The sequence below is a fragment of the Mustela erminea genome, chromosome 21, assembly GCF_009829155.1.
Source record: "Mustela erminea isolate mMusErm1 chromosome 21, mMusErm1.Pri, whole genome shotgun sequence".
Taxonomy (NCBI): Eukaryota; Metazoa; Chordata; class Mammalia; order Carnivora; family Mustelidae; genus Mustela; species Mustela erminea.
This window is the reverse complement of record NC_045634.1, coordinates 1,008,342-1,019,123: the sequence shown is the minus strand read 5'-3', so window position 1 is coordinate 1,019,123 and position 10,782 is coordinate 1,008,342. Positions and strand designations below refer to the sequence as shown.

General features: G+C 42.3%; 1 pseudogene; it reads right to left on the bottom strand.

Moving 5' to 3' along the window:
* Positions 1–9,338: 9,338 nt before the first annotated feature.
* LOC116581872 lies at positions 9,339–10,119 on the bottom strand (annotated as a pseudogene).
* Positions 10,120–10,782: the final 663 nt, after the last annotated feature.

The window sequence follows — 10,782 nt, the reverse complement described above, 5'->3', positions numbered from 1 at the left end:
AGGACTGATTTAAGTACTTGAAACACTGATGAGGAAGAATCTTTTCTTATCTCTCTAGGAGAATTATCCTGTTCATGATTCTGTGTTCTCTCTTCTCTCTTTGTCTAGCTCTATTTTTGTCCTCTGCCTAATGTATACTTTAGAATGGAAAAATTAATCAAGTGACCTCAGTTTACTACCTCAGTCCTGGAGCCTATTTACCTTGAGAGTTGCATAGTTCTAGATCACATAGCATGAAGAGACAAGAGAATGTAGGCACACATGCAGACATAAATGATATGTAAAGTGGATGCAACAAATTTCCCATGGACTTTGTCATTCCTCACCTCTTCTGTTCCCCAGGTGATTTAACAACAGGATGTTGTCCTAAGGAGAAGCATCCAGAGAACCCTGCCCTCTGTGGACTGGTGTATTGTTTAAGAAATAATTCAAATAGTCTTCAGTTAAAACAAAAAACAAACTTACATTATCTACCGTGTGCCAGGCAGCACGAGTTTTCCATGCTTTAATTCATTTAACCATCACAGTAAACCTTTCGTTACCTCCATGTTACAGATGAGTAAACTGAGGCAGAGAAGTTACTTGTCCAAGTAACAAAGAATGGTAGAGCTGGGATATCAACCCAGACCGTTGGACTCCCAAGTTTGTGTCCGTAACTAGTTCACATTCTGTCGTCCTAGAGTGAAAAACTGATTGGGAATCTTCTCCGTCACATTTCCCTCATTCCTCTTGAATTTGTGTCAACCCAGTGGCATTCGTAAAGTATGCTTGGCATCCACAGAAGCTAATCTATCTTTCGTGCTAGCCTCCACCACCACAAGCCAGCAAGCATGATCCTGAGTCACTCGTGGCGTGAGCATGGGATTGGAGCTTGCGCCTTCTGCACCAGCATGCCTATCTGGAAGTGAAGTTGTCTAGCTGGCTTTTCCACTGACATCACACAGGGAAACACATTATTAAGGCACCTCTGTACCTCTCTAACTTCCTTGGAAATGGTGTTATTTAAGTGGTTATGAAACATGCCTTGAAACGATTCTCTTTGGTTTAAATAGTTAAAGATGTACTTAAGGAAGTATGCCCATTTTTAGAGTCATTGCATAATGTTTTTCCCCTTAAGTGTGCTTCATAATTTTGATGGTTGAGTAGTCAATTGGGTAGAATGCTTTTGAAAGAGAAACTATTCTCTGAAAATCATAAACATATTTATATAATCATCTCCTGCTTTCTGACCTCCATGGGGTGCAAATCTATTCTGGCTTATGATATTATTTAAACTGTTTTATATGTGTAAGACTTGCCTTTACATTTAGCTATTAAACTCCTTAAAGACACATCAAGACATCTGGGGACACAGTAAGTACAATACCTAATAAATATAGCTGCTGAACTGAAGTGAAAATGCATTAGGTATAAAAATCAAGCCATAGATAACAAATAAAACTTCAGAATTAATTTTGAAAACTAAAGGTCTCCTTTATTCCACAAGGGACTGCAAGTCTCCTTTTTCATTTCTGTTTTAAAGTTAAAATTAAATGGCCCATCACTGTGAAGATAATGGAGTAGTTATTGTAAAAAGGCTTTAAAAAAAATCAAAGAATAATGTGAGCTTCTGAAAGATGTTAAATCCCATAATCAAATATGCTAGCTTTTCTCACAGTAGAATTTAAAATTAATAAAACATTCAGATATTCTATTCTATTCTGTTCTGTTTTAATCTTTCCAAGGAGGACAGTTTCTCTTCCCATTCATGTTGCACCCTGGCTTCCCAACCTCCTAAGTATCGGCAGCATTGAAAGTGGCCTGTAAAGGAAGGCTGTCTGAACACGATCCAGTTCCTTGTCCATGGCTTTACAAAGAAGCAGAGTTGAGCTGGTAGTGTCAGCTCTTACCGTCTTTTGTTATGGAAACAAGAATTTGGGTTTTAACTCTTTGGGCTGGTAAAACATGCACATTACTGATGGAGTCTTGTTATTAAATAGTGCTTTTTGCAATACTGGATCTCCACTTAGAAGCTAGTAAACAAATGGCCTTGATAGATGACCAGTGATGGACGACTGTGCAGAGAGGAATGGCAAGAAGTCCCTAAAGACAGCCTCTCAGGAACCACGGCCGTGCAGTTTTGGAGAGGAGAGAGCTGGAACATACTTTGCATATAGTAAGGAGTGCATTTTCCCCTTATGCAAGCACAGGCATGGGACAGGGACAGGCAAGTGGGATATGGGTGTGGAAGGGGACAACAAAAAGGTGAATGACAAGCTAGTGGAAGAAAAAAGAACAGACATGTGCAAAAAGGCCTGAAGGAAGGTATTTCCAGACTTCAACTTTTCTTATCTTTTAAAATGAGAAGATTGAATTTTGTCTTGCTTTGATAGCCATTCGTAGAAGCTAACTCTAGCTGGCTAATGCAAAAGCAAGAATATACTGGAAAGATGCGGGGGTGGTATCCAAAGAAGAGCTAAGACCCAGGCCCCAGAACAACAGGCACCGGAAACCTAGGATTAGTGAATTTTCTTTCTAGAATGTTGCTTTGCACAGGCCCTCTCCCCAACGCCCTCCTCCCCCCGAAAAGCTCTGTGTATTTCAACTCAAAAGTCCCAATTTTTGGAAGAGACCTCCAATTAGCTCAGGTTGAGTCAGTGGTTCACACCTGATTATTCATCTATGACTAGGGAGATGGGATCCTAACAGTACAAACATAGCCATAGGATCCCACTCCAGAGGGAAGTAATTTCTGGAGAATGGCGAATAGATGAGAGCCGAGGGACCATACTATACCCTTCAGTTCCACCTGAAGTTCTACATAAACTACCATAACTCACAAGAATATATAAATAAAATAAATCTTTAATGATGCAATTAAAGCTGGGTAAGATTGATCAGGAAAGAGTTCTTAGAAAGGAGACAGTTCGAATGGTGCTTTCAAAGGGCCTGGTTTGGTGAGGACTATTTCAGAGAGTGAGCAGAGCACACACAGAGGCTCAAGACAAACGTAGACAAGCCATATTTCAGGAAGAAAGAGCTTGGCTAGTCAAAGAAAAATTAAAGACCAAAGTTAAAGGGCATTTAAGCAAATTAGGTTAAAGGTGAGCTGATTTGTCAGGAGCATGGGGTTGGGAGACAGCCTGGAGGAGAGGAAAAGCAACATGTTGTCATGGAAAGAATCAGAGTGGGAGCCTGGGAGCCAGCTTCTGCCACGAATCAGCATTTTCTCCATGGGTAATGAGGTTCTCTTGGCCTTAGTGGACTCACCTACAAAGGGAGTCTACGATTCTATCACTGGCAATTGGGTTTTACTTATTCATTCAAAAAATATTTATTGAGGGGTGCCTGGGTGGCTCAGTGGGTTAAAGCCTCTGCCTTTGGCTCAGGTCATGATCTCATGGTCCTGGGATTGAGCGCTGATCAGGCTCTCTGCTCAGCAGGGAACCCGCTTCCCCCTCTCTATCTGCCTGCCTCTCTGCCTACTTGTGATCTCTGTCTGTCAAATAAATAAATAAAAAGTCTTAAAAAAAAACCCCAACAACTTGTTATTTAAAAAAAAATTTATTGAGGAACTACTGTGTTCTGGGAAGAACTTTAAGTGCTGGCGGTTCAGCAATGAACAAGACAAAGTGTCTTCCCTGATGGAGTTACATACCCAGCTGATAAAGCAACCATCAAAACAGTGTCTGATTCAGACTTGTAATGATGATAAGCCTTGCAGTGTTTCCTTGCTCCTGCATTTCCTGCACATACTTCCTTCCTAGAGCCACTTCTTGGGGTTACATTGTTCCTTTGCTAGCTCTCCCTGCCATATCAGATGGTATTGTCATTATCACAAAATACCTGCCAGACTTATAAATGGAGTGTTTGAAGCGTCCCAATGATAACCCTACTCTTTCCTTTTCCAAGTTGTGAACTGTTTAAGAAATAAGACAAGAGTAAAGCAGATGGGAGTCCTCTGTGATTCCTTAGTTACTGGTAAATGCTAGGTCATGGCTTATATTTGCTGTGAAGAAATCCTTTTGACAATAAGCCCTAGAATTAGACACATTGGGTCAGTTCAGGCCCTCCTCCTGGTGGCCTGCCCTGTGTGGTGCCGTGATGGAGGAGAGAGCAGAATGCATGCTTCTTACTGACAGCCGGTTCCCAGGCAATGGAGAAACCCTGACTTACATACATCCAGTTCCTCTCCCAACTCACAGCCAGTAAGTTGCTCCTCCTCCATGAACTTACTGATTGATATATTGTTACCTATTTTCTGACTTCTCTTCTGTCTGGATAAAGGAAGAAAATTTTATTCCACCTCCCCATCAGAAACAGGGAGAAGACAGGGAGCCCATGAAACATTCCTTGTGTGGCACCGTTACACCCACACCTGACTACAGGTAGTCCTGGTGTCCCCTGTTTAACACTCGTAACTACTATTGCATGTCTCACTTTGGCAAGTTGTCTAGGCTCTTTGTATACTGTTTTTGTAAGGCCTGTGGGACTCTGGTGAGTTTTCTACCAAACACTTAGAAATTAGGAAGATTGCTACCATAAGAGATCAGACACAGGCATATCATTTGAAAGACAAAAAATTACTAAGCCAGCAGTACTTGCTGACTGAGTACTGACTGAGTAAGTGGCTAGGCCTGGGCTTTCAAATATGAGATGACTATATGTGGTGATATCAATTTAAATTAGTGAAAATGAAATAAAATAAACAATTCCATTCCTCAGTCTCATTAGTCACTTTTCAAGTGCTCAACAGACAATGTGGTTAATGGCTATCATGTTGGACAGCGCAGATGGAGGACACTTCATCATCACAGAGAGCTTTACTGCATGGGATTCATCTAGAAAAGCCCCATTAGTTGATTGAAGAGTTAGTCGGTCCTTGATTAACCTTTGAAGTGCAGACAATGGAGAGCTGTCCAGTCGAACTTGGGTGTTGAGATTACATCAATCTGGGTCCTGGGAGAAGACAGATGGCGCACTTAAGGGTTAATTGAAGAGAGTTCAATAAACAGATCTTTTACAAAGTTGTGGATTGGGCTGAGTGAACCAACAAAAGATGGTGAAGCTTCTGGAAGCTTTGCACAGGGAGGAGCCATCAACTGCCCTGGTGATGAAAGGTCTGAGAAGAATGACATCCTTGGACCTGACAGGCACTGCCAAACTGATCGCCCTCCAGTGGACTGCTGGGGAACCACCCTCTTTCTCTTCCTGTTCTTCAGCTGACCTGCAGGTGTCTCCGCTGGCCTCCAACTGGAAGGGCAAAGAGCACTTGGGGATGCAGGCTGCCAAGGCAGACACATGAGACACAGAACAGGACAGACAGAGAAAATGGAAACAGAAAGACAAAGGAGAGGGATCAGTTTACCTTGCAATTGTTGCCCAGCACAGAGGGAGATTTGGTCTAAGAGTGGTGTGAATTTCCCATGTGGCAGTCCTAATGGGGAGATGGATTGCCAGATGGTGGCAGTGATGCTACCCATGGTTTATCTTGGTATCTTCTTGGTTTATCTTCTCTCTAGAAGAATACCCAATGCATGTGGTGCCTGTATCTGTTCATGCGGCAGGTTTCCCTCTCTCTGTAGTGACTGTATTGGTGGTTTTGAACACTTGACCAGGTGTTTCCGAGCCCTGGACCAGATGGGGAGACAGCACATCTCCTTGGCTTGACTTACGAGGAGTGTGTATGCAGTCTGACCTGTACTTTGCAGTGGCCACTTGGAAACATTTGCTGTCATTTAATGAGATTGGTTTCCAAGACATTCCTAAAACATTCAAGAAACTTTTTTTTTTCTTTTTTAGCACTATTTGCACTTAAGAAAAAAAATTAACAAGTGAATAAAGACAAAGGTATCTGAATGGCTCAGTGGGTCAAGAGTCTGACTTGATTTCTGCTCAGGTGGTGATCTCAGGGTCATGGGATTGAGCCCCCCATCAGGCTCTGAACTCAGCAGGGAGCCTCAGCAGCTTGAGATTCTCTCTCACTCTTCCTCTGCCCCTTCCCCTGCACCCACACATACTCTCTCTCTCTCTCAAATAAATAAATAAATAAATCTTTAAAAAAAAAGTGAACAGTGACAGGCCAAAACTTCTTGACATTTAATATGTTTAGTTGAATCACGATAAAGTACACTTTTATAACTCAACTATGCTTTGGCTTTACTTTCCTTTTATTATAGCAGGAAAATTGTAGAACAGTTACTAAGGAGAAAGTCACCTACTATCCTAACTTGAAGAGTGTAATTTTTTTAAACATTTGCTTCTCAACTTTTTACTAGGTGTACCAATAAAGGCTTATATTGTGCTCTGTTCCTTAATGTGATTTCCTGTGCAGTAATTTTACTATCTGCATAATATTCCTTCTATGATATACCATAATCTTTCTCCATTAGTTAGCATCTAATAGCTTCCATTTTTTATCATTGAAATTACTGCAGTGAACATCTATGAGCATGTGGTCCTTTTATATTAGATTATTTCCTTAAAATAGATTCCCAGAGATAGAATTATGGGCCAAAGGGCTTCAATATTTTTATGATTCTTCATACCTATTGCCAAGATGCTTTCCAAAGGATTGATTGTACAGCTTCACAAAGTCACCACTTATAAAGGCGGTAGTCTGATTCCCCAGAGCTCTGCCAGAAGGGAAATTGTATCAACTATACAAATTAACTAGGGGGAAAATTATGTTATTAAATTCAGTCTTGCATTCAAGAAGTATATCTATTAATGGGGCACCTGGGTGGCTCAGTGGGGTAAACCTCTGCTTTTGGCTTAGGTCATGATCTCAGGGTCCTGGGATTGAGCCCCATGTTGGGCTTTCTGCTCAACGGGGAGCATGCTTCCCCCCAACCCTCTGCCTGCCTCTCTGCCTACTTGCGATCTCTGTCAAATAAATAAATAAAATCTTAAAAAAAAGAAGTATATCTATTGTTATGTTTGTTATTGTGCAATATATATATATTATATATTTATAATATTTTGCATACATCTAGCTTGAGGAGAATTGGTAACTCTAGGGGCAGGAAATCTTGGCAGCCCTGTATGCTTTCCAGAAATCCCCACATGTGGCATGGCCTATCCCTACAAGGCCAAGATTTGGGGACCAGCTTCAGAGAGCAAGGATGCTTAGTTTCATGGCCTGTACATGCAAATTCACTCCTATAACCTGCCTAAGGCATCTAAGATCTCCAGACTACCCAACCCCAGCAGGTCAGCTTCCTAGAGCTAGGGATTCCCCCAATTGTAATTCTGCTGCTGAGTGGGGAAGGTCATGTGAGTCAGAGACCTTACAGACCAATGCTGGGAGGATACATGAGCCTTGGTGGAAGTCAGGTCTTATAGGTGTCCCTCAGCAGAATTCCTGGCCATGCCAGGAATGCAAGGCTAACAAGTTCCTTGAAATACGGTTTTTGGGGAAAAAGCAACTGTGTTTTACACTGGGATGGATTTCACACATCACTGTGAGCCCCTAGATGCCCCTATGGGGGTCCAGTCCATCTCCACAAGTCCCAGATATAGAAGACCACCCCAGGATGCCTGCACGTGGAGTCATAGTAAGTTTCCCACATACAGTTTGCTCCAGGTATCAGAACCTCTTGGCCCTTTAGACAGTGCCTGTCCTTGCTGACCAAGCCATCTTCTAGAAACAGTCTTTCTCAGAACTGCACCACTGGTGAAGACACTTGAATTGTTGCTATCTTCAGACCCTTAGGGCCCTTATGGGACCAGGGTCCTGTCTGGCAAATGTATTTCCCAGGTGTCTCCCATACCACATAGCCCTGGTCAGGCCCAGAATGGCTTCTGAGATCCTATGAAATCTGGCATCAGAGGAAAGGGCTACTCTGTTGTAGAATAGAGTGGAGCCTGGCAGCCCAGCAGTCCCTACCTATGGCTCAGCCTGTACCTCCATGGCCTTGAGCCAGGGGCTGATCCTAGAGAGCCTGGCTCTAGGATGGGAGCCACAGGCACATGTGCACTATGATCCCTGCCCGACTCCCACCTCGTGTATCCAGGCCTAAGTGAACAGCTCCGCCACCCCAGCCTTGTAGGCTATCTTCCTAGAGTTGTGGTTCCCTGCACTACACTCCTGATGCAGAGTGGGGAAGGTCTGTGAGTCAGACTCTATTGACCTGTGCTGGCAGGATACATGGGGGGGGGTCAGTTTCCCCAGGTGTCTCTATCAGTAGAATTCCCAGTGGTACCCAGCATGGCAAGGCTAAGGAGTTCCTTGAGATCAGGGTACAGGGAACTGAATTTTGGAGAAGGGTGAACCTTGGCATTGCTGTGAATCCTGCAAAAGTCCCCAGGGGGGGCCAGATCCATCCCTGTTAGTGCTGGATCCAGGGTGCATGGATGCTGAGTCACCAGGTCTGGCATGTGCACAGACACCCCGCCAACCTACCTCCAGGCATCTGGACCCCTTGGTCTTCAGATAGAGCCTTCCCTCACCCACCAGGCCATATTCCTAGGGTAGACTTTCCCATGTGTCATTGATGAGGACATTTGAATTGTAGTCACTATCAGACCCTATATGGCCCTACTGTTCATACAGGGCTAAGCACCGGTCTGGCAGTCATAATTCCCAGATGCTTTGTTTTAGTGGCAAGTTATGTTCAGCGAAGTGTTCATCGTTCCTAGCAATTTATTTAATACAGGTTCACTGTGGGAATTTCACAAACCAGTAACGTACAGGATACTGTCTTTTACTAAGCCAATAAAGAAATGACAAGTCCAAATCAATCACAGATTAATTATACTATTGTTCCAGGCAAAGAAAAACTTAAAGATTAAAGTCCAAATTTAGCAAGGTGTACCTTTATCTGATTTGGGAGAGATAGCTTAGTTAACCAAGGCCTGATGTCCAGGGGCCAACGTCAAAGGAAAAGTCCCTGTTGCAAGAGCATGTTGTTAGCAAATGATGCCACGGGGATTGACAGGAAAGATGATATTCTTCAAAGGGCCACTGTATAGCTTTTGCTGATAAAATAGTTGTCTCTCCTGTTGCAGGAGCCAATTGTCCCAACGTCTCCCCACACCCCACCCTGCTCCTGCAAAAACAAAAACAAAAACAAAACAAAACAAAACAAAACAAGACAAAACAAAACAAAACCCTAAATGTCCCAGATCATTCTCCGGAGTGGATGGAGCCCGGGAGCAGCTTCAATAATCCAAATTCATCTGTTATAGAGTCATCACAAGCATGCCTTGCTTTTAAACAAAAAACAAAACAAAAAAAACAGCAAAATTTTTTTTGAAACAACAAAACAAAAACTAGTACTAATTACTTTTTCTGACAATACACAAGTACTCAAATTAACTAGTACTGAGGGAGAGAAGGGGACCATACCTATGGGCCTTGTCTCACATGAGCGCATGTGGGTAGGTACAGGGCATTTGTCATTATTGCAAAAATGAATTTTAATCTTAAATCTTTAGTTTGATTTAACATTGCTTTTAGTATGACGCTGACACCAGCTGTGTGGAAAGGGCTCTGGAGAGATTTTCATAGCAGCACACACCTGCGGCTGTACTCCGGTCTCGCGGGCTGCAGGGCAGCCAATACTGCTTCGTCAAATACATCCTTGAGGCCTTTCTGTGAGAGTGCAGAACACTCCATGTACTTGACCGCCTTCAGGTCATGGGCTTTTCAGCAGTCTCTGGAATGATAGGCTTCAGTTTGTTCTTGGCAAGTTTCTCAATCATAGAGGGGTCATCTTGGAGATCAGTTTGGGTCCCAACAAACAAGAAAGGAATCTTTGGACAATGATGAGTTATCTCAGCTTCACATTTTCAAATGAGGATGGAGAGACGACTGAAAAACAGACTAGAAATACATCTGTTTGTGGATAACTCAGCGGTTGTAATCTGTCATAATCCTCTTGCCCTGCAGTATCAAAAGGTCCAAGAGTATATGACTCTCCACCAATCAAAACTGTCAATGCATAGTTATCAAAAACAGTCAGTACATAGTCAGATGGAAATTTGTTTGTTGTGTAGGATATCAGGAGACATGTCTTACCAACAGCATCATCGCCCACAACAACACACTTAATTGTCTGCATTGCTGGAACAGTTTTGTTTCCACTTAAAATACTTCAAATTCGATGATGACCTCAGCTTCTCTGCCAGGGCGTTGGCAGCACTCAGTTTTGTGTTTCTTTTTCAAGATTTCCGTCTATTCAGGGTCTTTCATGGTTCCATACAAATTTTAGAATTATTTTTTCTAGTTCTATGAAAAATGCTGTTTGTATTTTGATAGGGATTGCTTTAAATCTGTAGATTGCTTTGGATAGTATGGATAGATTTTAACAATCTTTGTTCTTGCAGTCCATGACCATGGAATATCTTTCCATTTGTTTGTCATCTTCAACTACTTTCATCAGTGTTTTATTGTTTTCAGAGTATGGGTCTTTCCCCTCTCTTGTTAATTCATAGGTATTTATTTTTGGTGCAATTGAAAATGGGATTGTTCTATTAATTTCTCATTCTGCTACTTCATTATTAGTATATAGATATGCAGTAGATGTCTTTGTATTGACTTTGTATCCTCACTGAATCATACTGAATTCATTTATCAGCTCTAATCGTATTTTGGTGGAGTCAGGGTTTTCTATATAAAATATCATGTCATCTGCAAATAGTGAAACTTTTGTTTCTTTCTTACGTATTTGGGTGCATTTTATTTCTTTTTTAAAAAAAAATATTTATTTATTTGACAGAGAGAGAGAGAGAGACAGCAAGAGAGGGAACACAAGCAGGGGGAGTGGGAGAGGGAGAACAGGCTTCCTGCTGAGCAGGGAG